Raw genomic sequence first — 18,048 nt, 5'->3', positions numbered from 1 at the left:
TGCTGGTCACTCTTTACTCAAAAAAAACAGATTGAGTCTTAATGAAATTGGTATTTAAGATTTTTTGAAACAACCTATCTGCAAATTTTAATTTAATAATGTCTTGCATTATAAAGTCTAGGACTGTTTGTACAGTAGCCATATACAAAGTAGCCTACAAATGTGTATAATTGTGTTAATCATTAAAATAATAAAATTGGATAACCTGTGCTATTAAATTAGTCCAGTTTTATAAGCAAACTCTTATTAAAAATATCTTTAAAGACTCTCCTTTTGTAACAACTAAATATTTTAACTGTATACTTATTACTTATTCAAGAATTATCTAAGTGACTTAAGACTAGTAAAAAACACTTTACTTATTATTTTAGAACTTAACAGTTATATAATGTTTTCTTTTTAATATTTAACACTTTATTTACTCTTTTTAGCTCTTCTTTGATTTCTTAAATAAGTTCTTCTGTTATTTGATAAATATTTTTGTTTCAATTTTGGTTTTGATAAATTATGTTTTACAAGAACTATAGAAGTTTTGATTTTAAAGCTTAAGTTTAGAAGTGTACAAATTTTCTAAAAACAGCTGTGTTTAAATCAAAACTAAACAATGTCTTTTATTCACTAAAAAAATTAACAAAGTATTATGTAAAATAATCCTAAAAAATTTAAAAATAAGTTTTGTGTAATAAGTATAACAAAATAATAGTTAAATAATTTATCTTAATCATCTAATTGCTATAAAAATGAATCATTAAAAACAATTTTAATAAAATATTCATTAAAAAAATTTGATGGATTTGCTTTATTAAAAAAGTTTTCAGCTCACATTTCCCATATCCTACAATATATGAGCAAAAAAGTAAAATTATGGCTTTTAAAGCATTCAAATAGTCAATGAAAATGTACATTAATTTTGGTGGTGGACTTTAGATAAAATGATTGTGCTAAAAATTAATGTTTTAGTTTTAAAATTTGTTTGTATCATGTAGAAATTTAACATCAGTAGATTAGTTTTTTTATAGTATCATCCATAAAGTCTATACTAAGATTTTTTATACAACAAAAAACAGTTTCAATTAACTTTTAAGATATATTCAGTTAAAAAAAGTTTCAGATACATACTGTGTGTGGCACTTTTAGGCTAGTATGAACTTTTTTTTTGAATTCTCATGCTAGTGTTGATATCCTTTAAGTATCTCATACCAGTTTTTATGTCTTAATTATTTCTTATTTCTTAAAAATATTGATTTTTTAAATTCTTCTGTAATTATTTAGGTATCTTTTTGTATTTAAACTAAATTAGTATTATTTTTATTAAAAATTTTATAACAAAAACGTTTTGTTTCTACTTTATTATAAAATATAACTAGTCTGAGGTAACACAAGCTGACTATTTTTCCTCAAAGAGTGGCAATTCTGATTATTATTAACTCAGCTAAGTTATAATTACTTCAACCTAGTGGTTAGAATAGTTAAAAGCAAAGTATACTTTTGTAAGTTGTTTAAAAAGTAGGAAAAACATCTATCTAACTAACTAATGAATTTTTATTAAGTATTAAGTAAAAAAAAAAATTTTTAATAACTTATTACTAACAAAACAATGTTTTACTCCTATATTTGCATATACAAGATCCTCAGTTGTTGTTAACAAATCTAAAAGAAATTTGAAGAAATAAATGGAAGTAAAATAAAATTAAAAACAAAATATTGAAATAGGCATTTAAGTCAAGAACTTTAAATTAATTAAGTTTAAAAAAGTAACAATATTACTAAAAAAATATGTACAATTATGATTCCCAATATTTATTTAATCCAAAATACTAAAAAAATATTATTTGTTATTTTATGATAGTTAACTTTATAACAGCCTATTTAATATAAAGCACTAAAACATTTATTTGTCACAGCTGCTTAAAAATGATAACCATCAAAATTGAAGCACCTACTAGGAAGAATAAACAAAAACACACTTCTAAATGGAAATCTGTTCCTGAGTTTAAAGGTAAAGTAGTTGATTATTGCTTTATATAAATAAGACTTATCTATTAAATACAGAATATGACTTTACTAATAGACTGGATTATGCCTGATGTTTCTAGTTCATACCACGTAAGGTGTAGATATTTTAAGAAGAGATTAAAAGCAAAATGCTCAAGTCTTAAATACCATGCTAATACTAGCCAACATTTGAAAAAAGTTAGTTTTAACTAGTCATCCTACCAAAAATTTTGAATAACAATTAAAAACATGTTAAGGGCATAGAGATGTAGATCACCATTTTTACAATTTAGTCTTATAATATTGAATTTTAACTAAGCTTTAAGTTGCTTTTTACAAATTTAAAAAGTCAAATTACTTTTTGAGATATAGCAGGTCATATTGGACAGCAACAATAGGTTCCTTTTGGGAGGGGCAAACTAAAACAGCAAAAAAGACTACTTCACTAAAAATCTATCTTTTTCTACGTTTTTCGAGATAAATGCCACAAACTTTTAGAAGATGCTCTTTGCAATTTTTGAAAAATTGTGTTGGCAGAGAATTTAAACAAATAAAAATATATAATTTGTGACAAAAAAACAAAAAAAAACTGTTTGTTTTTTTTTTGTTTTTTTATAATTTTTTTTTTTTAATTTTAAAAACATTCTTTCTGACAAAGTTTTAAAGTACTTTAAACAACATATTCTGAAAGTTTGAGGTATTTATCTCAAAAAACGTAGGAAAATATAGATTTTTAGTGAAGTAGTCTTTTTTTTGATGTTTTATTTTGCCCCTCCCTAAAGGAACCTATTGTTGCCTCCCACTTTGACCTGATATATATCAAAAGTTGTTTTTTTATTATTAAAACCAGTAAAACTATCTTGTAGCTTAAAAACTCAATAAAATAAGATCAAAATGTGAAAAAAGTGTTAACCCCCCTATGCCCTTGATACTTTTATTAACATTTGCTTGCATTTCTTGATTTTAAAAATAACTAAATTAATTTTCATACTGCTCTACTATTAGCATGTAGTTTTCAAAGATATTCATGATTAAAACTTCAGTAACAGGTTTTATTCATTATTTTTTCATAAATGGGCTAGATTATGCATGCTTGTTTTCTAAAATATTATCATTTTGTATAAACTTTACCGGAACACACTAAGCTGAAAACGGGTTAAAGCGGCCATTGGTTATAATAAAATAATCTTGCTGAAAAAAATATTGTACTAAGTTTTAAACATAGTTTAACAAAGTTTGATTTTTTTGTTTTAAAATTGGTTTTGTTGTTTTTCTGCTTGAAGTGTTTAAGAAGTTATGTAAGTTTAAATCCAACTAGTTTTTGCCTATACAGTTTGAAAACTACTCCGAATTCTTAATAGTTTTGACAAAATTTTCTTGCAGAATGTTAGAGAAAAATTTCTGTAAGACTAATTTAGAGAAATTTTTTTAGCATTTTTCTTAAACTTTGTTAAAATATTATTGGAAAATACAATAAGTTATTGAAAAACTTAAAATTTTTAACTTAATTTTTTTTATTTGATATTTTTTCAAAAAAAAAAAAAGTGCAAGTAGGCATCAGGATGTTGCTTGTATAAACCTAAAATTAGTTAATTTCCAAATGATTGTTTTGTTTTGTAAAATTGTACACAGAATTTTTATCATATTTGCTAAAACATAAAAAAATGAAGATATTTTAGCACCAAGCAATTGAAATATTCTCTTTTAAAAATACTTTGTAGTATATTACCATAAATCATCAATGAAATTTTCAAAAGATTATAAGTTTTGAATGAGAAAATATACACTTTTTTTCAATATTTCAAAGAATTCTGAAATTTTTTAACACTAAACCAAAGAAATCGAAAAACATAAAAAAAATTTTGTATCAAAGCTTCTAAGGTATTTTTTAGCAGTTGATGTTGGCCTTAATTTTGATAAAAATTTTAGGTTTTTTCAACTTGTTTTTCTTTTTTTAAAAAGGAAAAATTTGCTACATTTAAGCTTACAAAATTTAATTTTATTCACAGGCCACAAATGAGATATTTATATAACAATACTTTTATAATTTTTTTTACTGAGAGATTGTTTCTTCCAAAGTATTTAAGTCCACAGTTTTCATTTAATAAGAATGTTTACTATTAAGTTTTTAATTTAATTTAGAATTTATTATTAAAAATAATTAAGAATAATATACTACACGTACATTTTTTGCATATAAAAGCAATTTAAATCTAATTAAAATATATTCGAACATTATATAAACATGATAAAAGTATTATCAGTAAATATACAATTATTTCTAGTAATCTATTAAGTTTGATAAAGTGTATTTGTATCAAAGTTGTTTTTTATTTTTTGTTTAACCTTTTAATTAAAATATTTGTACAAATTAATCAATTTTTAATGTTTTATACTTGAATAAATTTTATAGCTTTCTACTTTTAATGATATTTTTTGTTTAGTATTAAATATGTTTGTTCTAGTTCAACCTATTTTAAAAAACTTTTTTGACTTAACAGGAATTCATATCACTTGAAGCGCTGATTTTAGTAAAGCCAACCGCAAAAAGTTAGTTATAATTTCAAGAGAATTTTTCAATTTGATAGTGCCTGTCAAAGTTGTAAAACAAGTAGGATTTTAATTGTCCCAGGAGCACTCATCTCTTTAAGTTAGTTTTTGTTTTTACATTTATTCTAAATAACTCATCAGTGTTTGTAATTTATCTATTTATTTATTTATAGACCATCTTCCCTAATTAAAAAGATACTTTGGTCTTTAAGTTAGTTTAGAAAAAAAAGTTTTTTACCTTTCTAAAGTTTTTTTTCAACTTAAATAAAAGTGTGATTCCAATTTTTCCACTTCATAATATCTATATTGTTTTTCTAAATCTTCGTTTTAAAATGTATAATAATATTATAATTAACTACAATGGATTTTCAAATATTTTAAAAATTATTTTTGAGTGATAAACAAGTTTTTGAAATTCTACTTCTCTATAAAAAGTTTCAAATACAAACATATGTAAAACAAAGCTTTTGTAGTAATATTTAAAAGTTTTAACTAATTTACACAACTTTTCTTATGTTCTTAAGCAAAAAACCTTGACTTTTAAAATATTTTTTTTTGCAATGAAGAAAAACATAAAATTAATAATACTTAGATATAAATTTACTCGAAAATCAACAAATTTTAAAACTTTTGTATAAAGATTTTTATTAGAATGCTAATCAAAGTTTAAATAAACATTAGAGGTTAAAAATACTCAAAGTGCTTTATTTTTGTTATAATTTGCTCTTGCTTTGTGTCATGTAATACAACTTTCTGATCAAAAGAACTGTAGTTTTTATTTTTGGTTAACTTTAGTATTACTTCATGAATACTGTATCAGTTGAATTGAAGTTTAATAGATGCTAAAGAATTTTAAAACAATGTATAGCTTGACCTTACTTTGTTGATTTTTAACTAAATTTTGTGTTGTTTATTTACTGTTTATTTAATTTATTTAACAAATTTTGAAATATAACTGTTTAAAATTGAGAGCACAATAATTTTTAAAGTATTTAAAAATTTTAAATTTATAATGATAAAAAATTAAATGATTTAGATAAACATTTGAACTAGAAGAAAAGTTTTAAATTAGTTTTAAATAAATATATATAAAGGTAAATGTTTTGTAACTATAAATAAATAAATCTTTGTTATATGCCAGTTATTTCATTTCGTAATTGTTTGCAATTTTAATTATAATACATTAAAAATAACATACTTCATTGCTAGGGTAACTTGAAGTAATTTGTTCTAAATGTTTTTTCAGATTAATAAAAAAAAATTTTAACTCTTTTAATTTTTAATTAGTTCAGTGTATATTTATTATTTTATTACCAACAGTTTTATGTAACAAATTTTGCACTTAAGTAAATTTAGTAGTGTTAAATATGTTCACAAAATGTTGTTCTTGTGTTTTTAGAAGTTATAGAACTAATAGATTTATTACTAACTGTTTTGTAAAACAACTTTAGTAATTATATAAACTACTTCTTTTTTAATTAAAATGTGTTCAAAAAAATGTTATTTTGTTTTATTAGATCTTTTAAATTTATTTAATTTCGAACAAAAACATAAATTTCTGGTTATTATTTATAGTCATGTTTATTAAAAGAACAAACATTTTAAAAGTTATATACTGTAGCAGTTGACTTTTTAAAGTGATGTATGTTAAAAATTAATGGTTTCAATAAAAAATTCCTCCTTGTGTAGTTTTATTCCATTTTAGTGTTATTTTTTAATCAGAAATAAATAATTACGTGGCTTAAAAATAAAAACAGTTACTGTTTAAAGCAATTTGTTTTAATTGCTTTAGAATTTCTTTATGTTTTAAGCCAACTTTACAATCTACAATATTATTACTGATGTTTTTTTCTAATTTTTTTATTAAATAAGAGTTTATTTAGTTTTTGTCTACTTAGTCTATTTTTTACTTTAAGGTAAAAATTTACTAACTTAGTATACTAACTTTATTAAAATTTTAGAAATAGTTAACAGTTTTTTATTCAGTGTGTCAACTTATGAATTGTTGGTTTTGTTAAAACTTATTAGTCTTGAAGATTTTCTGATTTACTAGTTTTTTAGAAATGCTTAAACAAATTAGTTATATAAACCAAGCTTATGTAACATTTCAAAATGTTTTTAAATTTTATTTGTGTTTTTATTAAACCGATATTTTCGTTCAGATGCTTAAAACTAAGTGAAATTTTTACCTCGTACCTTGTTTTTAATAGAACATTTTGATATTCAGTATTTTTGATCTTAAAATGCACTTTAAGCTGTATCTTTTTATCAATTTTCTTTATACCAAATTTAAAGTTATTCATAATTATTTTATCACAAAAGCTTTTATAGAAATGAAATTTTGAAACTACAAAAGTAAGCTCTACTCTTTTTATGTGAAAACTACCTTTTAAGAAAAAATAGTGTAGAAAATATCTTAAATCTATTTGATTAGTCTTTTTTATTTCACAGTAGATTATTTGATGTTTTTTGACCTTTTTCTTATTAATTTTTCAAATTAATACGTAAAATAATGACATAAAACAGTTAGTTATGAAGCTTAAATTATTACCTATTATTTTTATAGTTTAGTTTTAAGAAGTACCAACTACCAATAGAAGCAATTTAATTCTAATAGCTTTAATTCATTTGTTTTTCATTATTATGATGAACAACAAAGATTAAAAAGCCAGCATAAAATTTGAAATAAGTTCTAGGTGATTTATATTGTAAAGTTTTTGTAAAATAAGTTTTACTGTTTATATAATGTTTTTTAAGGTGTTTTTTAGTTATGTAAATAGTTTCGCAGGATTTTAGACAGTGAACTATTTACTATTTCTGCAATTAATAATTTCTGCAATTGCTTTGATTTGTTTTTATTATTTGTATTTTTTATATGTTGACTATGATAAAGCTTTAGTTTTTAATATATTCTTTTTAGCTAATTTATCGCAAATTTTTTCAACAAATAATTTAATATATTTCAAGTGTTGGAAAAAATACTTAAATTAACTACAAAAATTAAACTTTAAACTAATGATTTTTTTACATTTAAAAGTTTTCTATATCCTATAGGTAAATGCACCTAATTTGTATACTACCAATTATTAGAAATGGTGTCATTTGTTTTTCTAAGGTTATTCAAAAATTCTGTTCACTGTAGGAATATATGCAGACTAAATAAACTAAAGATTTTTTTTTATAATATTTATTATAAAACTGATAAATAACCTTTTTATTAAACACACTTACTAAATTTCACTTTGTGTTCAGTATAAAAGTCTAAAACTATATAAATATTAGAGTTCAATACCTAATTACTGTATTTTATAAATTAATCATTTAATAATAAAAAAATACTTTTATCCATTATTATCGTTAAAATTTAAACCAACATTTATTACAAAAAGGTTACATATTTTGAAGTAACTGTAAATTATAAAAAAAAATCATAGTCTAAATATTAAGTACAATTTCACTTGAAGATTTTTAAAAGAATCGTCTTTTAGTAAAAATTGAAAAACAATCTTATAATTTACTTTTTTCAAATAAAAGTGTTTATTACTGTTATTTTGAGACTGAGTTTACAGAAATATAAAATTTAAGTTTTAAATTAAACTTATTTCCTTGATTAGAACCTAAAGTACATTTAAAATTTTTACGTTTTGTTTTTTTTTTCTAAAGTTTTTATATATTTTTTTAAATACCATAAAAGATAATTACTCAATTAAAAATAATATTTTGAAGCTTATGTTAAACTCAAATTCACTTAACTTAAAATTAAAAAAATTACATACTAAGCAAATATTTTAGATTTAAAATCCAAACTTAAACAGCAGTACGAACTCAAATTTTGCAAATTTAACCGACTGTGCGAACTCAAAAAACACAAACCTAACTGATAGACTTCTGCATTTGAAAATTTTAAGTATGAACAAAAAACTGCAAGCAACTTTCAAATCAGCTAAAGAATGATACCGGAATTTGTACTTTTAGTTTGCAAGAATTATTCTTCTAGTATTTTAGTATAAAGAAGTTATTTTCCGTAAACTGAAAGTTAACAAGAATGGGTAGCTGTCTAAATTGCGCGAGCGTACAAAATTGCACGAGGGGACAAAATTGCACGAAAACACAAAATTGCACGAAGATACTCTTGCACGAAGACTGATTTGCACGAGAGCACAAAATTGCACGAAGATAAAATTGCACGTAGACAAAATTGCACGAAGGTTCACTTTTGCACGAAGACACTTTTGCACGAGGGTACGTTTTTGCACGAGCAGACAATGATGCACGCAGACACTTATGCACGAAGGGTCATTTTTGCACGAGTGACAATTTAGCACGGAGGGTCAATTTTGCACGAGTTTTGTTTCCTACCCAGAGACGGGTCAAAATTGCGCGTAGACATTTTTGCACGAGGGTTCAAAATTGCACGAGAAAACTCTTTTGCACAAAAAAATGTATATAATATATTTAAAAAAAATCAGAATTAAAAAAAATATATAACTAAATAATAGAAAAATACGAAAAAAAACTATATAATATTAAAAAATAAAAAAATAAGTAAAAAATATTAAGTAAAAATTTAAAAAAATCAATTAAAAATAAAATAAGTAAATAAATATTAAATAAATAAAAAAAAAATAAATAAAAAAAAGTTTAGTAAATAGAAATATAGAAAAATGATATTTTTAAGTTAAAAAAAGTTATTTCTTAGAAAAAAATAAACATTAAATGTTAAATAGATTAAAGTAAATAATAAAAAAGTCAGAATTTAAAAAAACAAATAACTAAATAGTAAATAAATTTTGAAAAAATCAAAAAATAAATAAGATTTATAAAAATTAATAAATTTAATAATAAATACATAAAATAAAAGTCCAAAACAAAAGTTAATAAAATTATTAAAAAAAGTTAAAATAAATGAAATAAATAATTAAAAAAGTTTAAAAGAAATACTAATAATTAAAAAATTCAAAATTAACAAATTAAATAATAAACAAAAATCAATCAAAAAAAAATTTATAAAAATAAAAATAAAACTAGATTATAAAATTAGATTCTTACCGTTATTAAAATATTACTACCAAAAAAAGTTTTGTTTATACTAATAATTTTTTTTTGTGTTAAAAATAGAAATTAAGTAATTCTAGCTGTTGTATTATTTTGTTTGTCTTATTTTAGTCAAAAGCTTGTATCTCCTTTTTCTTCTAAAAAAGTAAGAAGAAAATTTCTTCTGCCAGTGCTTTTGCGCAAGTCTGGGTTAGATAAAGAGAAAAAACAGAGCAGGAGAAACTTAAGATATAATTAGAGCAAAACGCGTGCAAATACTAATGCAACTAAGATAAAGTTTAGACAAATAGAAAATAATGATAGATAAATTATGTTTAAAAGGTTTAAAAAAAAAAAAAACAATTTTAAGTATAATTTATGGAAGTACACAGCCGTAATAGAATTTTCTACACAATGCACAATAAAAATTTCATCAGACGGATTTTCTCCTTTCTAAATTTATTTAATTGATTCACTGTTTTGCATGCTCGTTTTTTTCTGTGCAAAAGTATCTTCGTGCAATTTTGTCCCCTCGTGCAATTTTGTACGCTCGTGCAATTTTAACACCTACCCATGTAAATATCATTTTTTTAATTTTATTTTTTAATCTTGTTTTATTTTATATTAAAGTTTATACAATTTTAATTTAATTCAAGTTTACATCAATACATGTTTATTCTTTTATAAGGGATATTTTTATTAAAATAAAACCCTATTTTATTTTTATTAAAAACTTTTTAAATTTTTTATAAGTTTTTAAACACAATAATTTAGTTTCAATTAAAAAAAAGCTAAATAAATTAAAAAATGAATAAAACTAATATAAACCTAAATAACTTAAAATTAACTACACTAATACATGCTTATTTTATTTTTTTTATAAAGTATAAAGGTTTTTATATATTTTTTATTTAGTTATTTTAAGTTATTACTATTTGTGCAAAATTGACCCTCGGTGCAAAACTGTCTGTCGTGCAAAATTGACCTTCCGTGCAAAATTGTAACTCGTGCAAAATTGAGCTTCCGTGCAAATTAGTCTTCGTGCAATTTTGTCCCCTCGTGCAATTTTGTGCCTGCGTGCAAACTAGTCTTCGTGCAAAAGTATCTTCGTGCAATTTTGTACACTCGTGCAGTTTTGTTCTCGTGCAATTTAGTCCCCACGTGCAATTTAGTAACCTCGTGCAATTTTGTCTTCGCGCAATTTAGACCCGTTCCCAACAAGAATATCACTATAGTATAGTGTTCTAGTTGTAGACTAATTCATTCACTGAAATTTAAAGAAAGCCAAATTTAGCTCTTGGGCGATACTTAACGGTTAAAAATCTATATATGTCAATTTTCCAATACAAGTTGAATGAGGGCAAAAATAGCCGAAAAATTCTGGCAACTATGGTTGACTTCACAACAAAATACATTTTTATTCAGTAACTGCAAAAGTTACAATTACTTCATATTTCTTTATATGAATAAGTTATAAAAGTTTATCAACCAGAAGAATCAAACCATTCAAAATTTTTAGCTACTTAATGTTATAGCAGTAAACATACTATACAGTTGAAATGTATTATTCTATTACCGTTGAGATTTTATGAATAAAGTTGCTTTATATTGTAGATTATTATGTAAACAACTTTTTTTAAATACTCTAGCTTTTACTTTTGATAAGTTAGTTCCAAGTCTTTATCACTTAAAAAAACATCAAGTCGTTTTAAGAAGTGTTGATACACAAAACTTTGCTTAAAGTACACTTAGTTATAACTTATCTGTATTATAAAGTACAAGATTTAATCTGTAGTACAAACACTACAGAACATAAAATATTTACTTAGTTTTGAAACAAATAAAAAACAAGTTAGTTGAGTGATAGATGTGCTATGTTAGTCATATTATATGTGCTGATCACAACAACTCTGTATCAAATAAGATAGTTAAGATCAAACTTCGGTATTGTAATTTAACTACACAGTCAACTATAATCAAAGAGTTCAATAACTAGTACGAAAAATATTTTTCTAACGTAAGCCGTTTAACTTGTTCAAAATAGATTGTTGGTTATACAAATGATAATTAACTCAATATTTTTACAAAATTTATTTTTATTTCGTAAAGTACTGTAAAGAAAATAAATATCAATTTCATAGATTAGTTAAAAATGATTCAGATGGTTTGATTAAAAATTCGATAATATTTATTTTCAAAAATTTTAATTGGACTTTACTTTTAGCAATTTTAAGCATGCTAAGGACGAACAAAAAACTGTTTATAGTTTTTATTCGTAGCTAAACTGTTTGGCTAATTGTTTTATTTTAACAAAATAAAAGTATTAATATTTGATATTTTGCATAACTAACTATTAAGTCACCTTCGAATATATCTGAATAGTAAATAAATTACTCTGTTTACTGAAAGCAAAGTTTTAAACTACAGTTGATAACATTTTTTTATAATATATGCTAAGATAAACCTAGATTAATTTATATAAGTAGCAGTAACGCAAAGAATATAAATAGATCAAATAAAATACACAGAACTAAAGCTCTGTAAACATTTTAATAACACGTTTATTCAAATAATATTCAAGTTAAATTTTCGAATCAAAAGTAGGTTAATAAAAAATTTGTAATTATTGCATAGCAATTCGAGCACTTAAACTTGAATTTAACAGAACTAGTTATTATTATCTTCACTTTTTTGTGATAATAGGTTAGTTTGTTTGCATTTTTGATATGTTTTCGCACTATTCACCAAAACAATTATTTAAGTTTAGTTGTACTAAAACTAAAATTGATTATGCTTGAATGCAGCCTTCTTGATAAACTACTAAGAATCTAAAACAATAATATAATGTTTATCATCTGTTTTACATTGGTAATTAAACGCAGTTTCAATAAATGTGGGTTTTGCTTTGATATTTTAATTGACAAACTTAATTCGGATTTTTATACTATATGTCATAACACTCACAGCTTTTCTATAATTTTCGCTTACACTTAATATAAATTTATCTGAGAAAAATCAGTCGTTAACAACTTAGTCGTTAACATGTAATAGTTTTTGTTTTATAACTTAAAGTTATCTATTTTACATTGAATAATTGAAACAACCATACTAATATGTATCAGCTTGTTTAGATAGCGTTTTTTTAGTTGTTATGTAAATAGTACTTCTAACTTTTGCATCAAATATAACTAGAAATTTGTGAATTTTTCTTTGACTGCTGCCTTAAATGAAAAACAAACCTAAGTAAACCTATCTGCCTTTTTAAACACTTTTACTTTTTGACCGAGTTTGAAAACCATTACAAAAAGTATGGGTTAATCATATTGTACCTCTAAACTTACTTTAAATAAATTAGTAAACATTTTATTTTGTGGTATATATATTGATAAATGAAAGATTAAAATTTCAGACTTGTTTTATCTACTAAAGTAAATAACCAATGAGTAGTATTTTAAGCAGTATATAAAGTTTTACAATCATAAAAACATAACAACTTAAGTATTAAACGTACCTAGCAAGCAAAAAGAACTATATGTAACTTCAAAGTGATCTAAAAATAAAAATAAAAACTTACAAATGCTTTAACTATGACCTTTTATTTTGAAAAATACTAAAAGAATATTTTATAATGTTTAAAACGGTGATTAACTTTACTTAGAATAATAACTACACGTTTATTCAAATTATCTAGTTCATGTTTTAGCTCTTTAACCTAGAAACGATTTTTTTTCTTTTTTTTCTTGTGCTATTACTTTACTCATAATATTTGAATTGAGATTAAATGTGTTGTGTTAGTAGTTAGTTGTAAGTATAAGAAGTTTTATTTTTATAAGTTTTGTTAATTTAATTTATCTAAGTTTATACTCTTTACAGCTATATTGACTAATTTCTTCGATCAGTTTGTTTAGGTTGTTTTGTTTAATCTATTGTGCAATGTAAAGTTTTTAATTTTCTTCAATTATAAAAAGTATAGTTTATTTATAAGTTATGGTTTGCTAGTTTCATATTATAAACACTACTCAAAAGCAAACATACTGCAAACTAAACTTTACTAACTGAATGCATATTTTTACCTAAGAGGGGTTTATACTTTACTGCACTGATTGTAAATATTTTTGTCATTGCGTACTGCTATATCCATAAAAAAAACGGTAAACATCTGTGTAGTTTTTCTTTGAACCAAAAACGTACTACAGTAATAACGGTTTTTTAAGGAGTGTATTATATTCTTAAAATTATAAAAGTACAATAACTTTAGCTTCAAGTCTTTGTACTTATCTTTTTTTAATAACTAAAAAATTTTTCACTATTAATGATAAATTTTCAATAATAAAAACCCAATAAATTATGTATTCAATGTACCTAGCAAACGAAAACAGGTAATATGTAATTCTAAAATTACGAAAAAATCTGAAAAAAAGCTTAAGTGCTTTAACTATGACCTTTAACTTTACAAAGTACTAAAACAATATTTTAAAAACTTAAAAACTGTGATTAAGATCACTTAAATTGTTAATAACACGTTTATTCCAATCATCAAGTGCATGTTTTAGCTTTTTAACCTAGAAACGAAGCTTTTTTTCTTTTAATATTCGTGTTTTTTAAACTTTACTTCTAACGTTTGGGATAAGATTAACTGTGTTGTGTTAATGGTTAGTTGTAAGTATAAGAAGTTTTAACTTTATGAATTTTATTATTACAATTTATTTTAGTTTAGTTTCTTTACGTTTGCAGTATATCATGACTGATTTTTTATACCAGTTAGTTTAGATTGCTTTATTTTATGTTTTGTGCAAAATAACACTTTCTATTTACTTAAACTTAAAGTAAAAGTTTTGTTTCTATGTGAATTAAAACTTGATAAGTTTATATTATAAATATTATACAAAGGCAAATATACTGCAAGTTAATTATAACAAACTGAATGCATATCTTTAACCTAAAAGGGTTTATACTTTATTTACTGAATCACTATTGTAAAAAAAATATTTGTTTTATATTATGTACTGCTTAAGAACCATACAAAAAGATAGACGTTTTCTTCTTTTAACTAAATAAGATAAAATTCAAATACAATCATTTTGAAAAGTATAAATTATTTTATTAGTATAAAATAACTTCAGTTTAAAGTCTTTGTACTTATTTTGTTAATTAAAATAACAATTTTAAGTGAAACTAGTACAACTAAACACAAAAATTTATATTACCAAAAATGATAAAGATGACCTTTAGCTTTAAAAAGTATTAAGTTAAACGTTTAAAATAGTAAATAGCATAACTTAGACTAGTAATTACACATTTATTGAGAAAGTCGTGGAAAACTTTATGCTTTTTAATTTAGAAAAGAAGATATGACTTTTTCTTCTGTAAAGTTTTTTTTTTTTTTTCAAACGACCGAGATATTATTCACTTTTTTATATTAACAGTTGATTGTTTTTTAAATAAGATAGTTATAACTTCCAAGAATTTTTAAAACAAAAACAAATCATCTGATTAAGAATTAAAAAACAGTTTTTGAGAGAGATTAAGGAAACAATAAGATTTATTTTTGCTTCAGTTATAATTGAATATTGAATTTAAATGCTCCTAATATAGTTAACATTTAATGTATCGACTAAGATACATTTACCAGTATATTTTTTTTTGACGTAACGCATTTATCGAAAAAGAAATATAAATTAAAATTGTTTATAAAAGGGTAGAATAAAAAACGTCTATTCAAATCTTTTAAAATAAAATTTTCAAGCTAGTAAAAAACAATTAAAATATGACATCTTTTTAAACTATTTTTAGGTAAGCAATTTTAAAAATAAATATAACAATAGTATAAAACATTTAAAGCGGTCAAAGGAATATCAGTTTTAAAATACATTAACTTTAGGTCTAAGTATTTAACTAAAAAATATAAACTTAGCAAATTTAAACTTTGACTTTTAATCCTATAAAAGTTCAAAAACAACATACTGTAACTTTGTAACAGTATTAAACATAGTAAAATTTGTAATTTCACGTTTAGTTGGATAGTCGTGCACAAACTTAAAATTTTCACCTTAGATAAGAAATTATGACCTTTAATTTCACTTTTACAACTTTGCTTGAAAAGACAAAATCATTATATCCTTTATTTTGTTTGTAAGTTGGTTATATAATGTTTTTCTTATTTTTTGTTTATCAATGTTTTAATAAAAAAAAACAGAATCTAAATTTGAATAAAGTTTTTTCAAAAGCTTAAAACAAAATTATGTGAAGGATTTACAAAATAGCTATTAGTAGTTGTTAGAATGTATAAAAAATTTTTTCATATTAAAGTTTTAAATAAGCAACTTAATGAATAACTATAACTATAAAAGTAAATATTATACTTTTAAAGCTAAAAATTTTGCAGTTTGGTACGGACCATTTAGTTCTACAATAGTAAAAAAAACTGCTTAGAACATTTATACTAGCAAACACAGAAAAAAACGTTTTTTTAGATAGCCGTGAACAAAATTTAGTTACTAACCTACATTAGAAGTTGTGTCATTTTTAACATTTTTTGTAATAACTGAGCTATCATTTGCTTAACTAAAATTTATCATTTAATTTGTTAGTATGCTTTATTTTAACAATTTATTGAAAAGATCATAATTTCATAATAGAATATGATATATTTAAAATATTCAAACCAATTTTTATTGGGAGACTAGATTCATAAGATTAGTTATTTGTTTCTTCGAAACAAAATAGTGTTTTTGATACTATTTATAAGTTTTATATCTTTCTTTACAATTAGATCCAGTAAAATTTTTGATATAATTGTTTAGTTATCTTTCTATTATAAGTTGTGCTAATTAATGCGTACTACTTGCTTATTTATAACTAATCTTTTTCGTTGTAATTAAAATTATAATACTCTTATATTGTAAAGCTGTACACAAAAGCAATTATATCGCAAATTAAACTTTTACAATTATTTTAACCTGAAATGTTCTAACTTTACTGTATGTCTATTTACTATTACAGTTATAATTATTTATAATATTTTTGTGCCTATTCACTGTTTGTTAAAAACAATTATTTAATTTGTAATAAGTACTGCAGAAAAAATACAAAAAGATAAACATTTGTGTTTTTTCCGTTGAAATAAGAAAAATATCAAACTAGTTACGATCTTTTTAAAAAGTATAGTAAAGTATTACAGTGATGAAAACGCAATAACTTAAGTGTTATTTCTTTATACTTATTTTGTTTATATGATTAAACGATTTTGTAAATAAAACTAGCACGTACTAAAAACTAAAATCTATATCATCAAAGGTTTCAATTATGACCTTTAACTCTACAAAATTACTAAAACAAAATATTATAAAATGTTTCAAACATAACTCAAATTAGTAATTGCACATTTATTAAGATAGTCATTTAAAAGTTTATAATTTTTAATCTAGAAAAGGGGACATGACATATTATTTTTTTATATTACACTTTGCTTATAGTGACCTAGTTTATATTTACTTAGTTTTCTTACTTTAATAGTTAGTTGTTTTTAAAGTGTGAAAATTTTAATGTCATAAATTTCTTTATTTCAAAAATTTTAAAATTAATTTATTTCTACCCAAAATTTGATTGAAAAATTAATTTAGTAAGATCAAAAAATATAATATTAGTTTTTTGCTTCACTTACAATCAAATATAGTTTTTAACAACTGCAAACTTTGTTTATTGTCTAAAGTTATTGACTAAGATATAATAACAAGTTTAGATTCATATTTAGACACAGTTATCGAAATAGAAATATAAATTGGAAACAAGTTTAAAATAAAACAATAAAAAAACTTCAATTCTTAATTTTATTTAGACATAAAGACAAGCTACTAACAAGTAAAAAATATGATAATTTATTTTTAGAGTGTATTTAAGCAGACAAATTGGTTTTCAAATGTAACCTTAAATATAAGACATTTAAGCGGTTAAGAATGTATTAATTACAAAATATACAAATTCTTGGTCTTTGCATTTGCATACAAAATATAAACTTAGCAAATTTAAACTTTGACGTTTAATCCTATAAAAGTTCAAAAACAACATACTGTATACTTTGTAACAGTATTTAACTTATTAAAGTTTGTAATCACACGTTTAGTTAGATAGTCGTGCACAAACATAAAATTTAAACCTAAAATTAAAATTGTGACATTTAATTTCGCTTTTACAACTTTGCATAATTAACCAAACTAATATTTACTTTACTTTGTTGGTGAAAAGTTGGTAATGTTGTGTTTAATATTTATTCTTTATCAATATTTAAATCAAAATTTAACTGAATCAAAACTTTGATAAAGTTTATTTAAAAGTTTAAAACGAAATTATGTGGTAGATTTCAAAAACAACGACTAGTATTTTTTATTCATAAAAATATTATGTTGTTTTATAGTTTATTCTAAGATTACTAATAAAATAACAATAAAATAATTTCAACTTGGCATTTAA

This window comes from Thalia democratica, chromosome 6, assembly GCF_965202585.1.
Source record: "Thalia democratica chromosome 6, ktThaDemo2.hap1.1, whole genome shotgun sequence".
NCBI lineage: Eukaryota > Metazoa > Chordata > Thaliacea > Salpida > Salpidae > Thalia > Thalia democratica.
Note: the sequence above shows the minus strand (reverse complement) of the source record.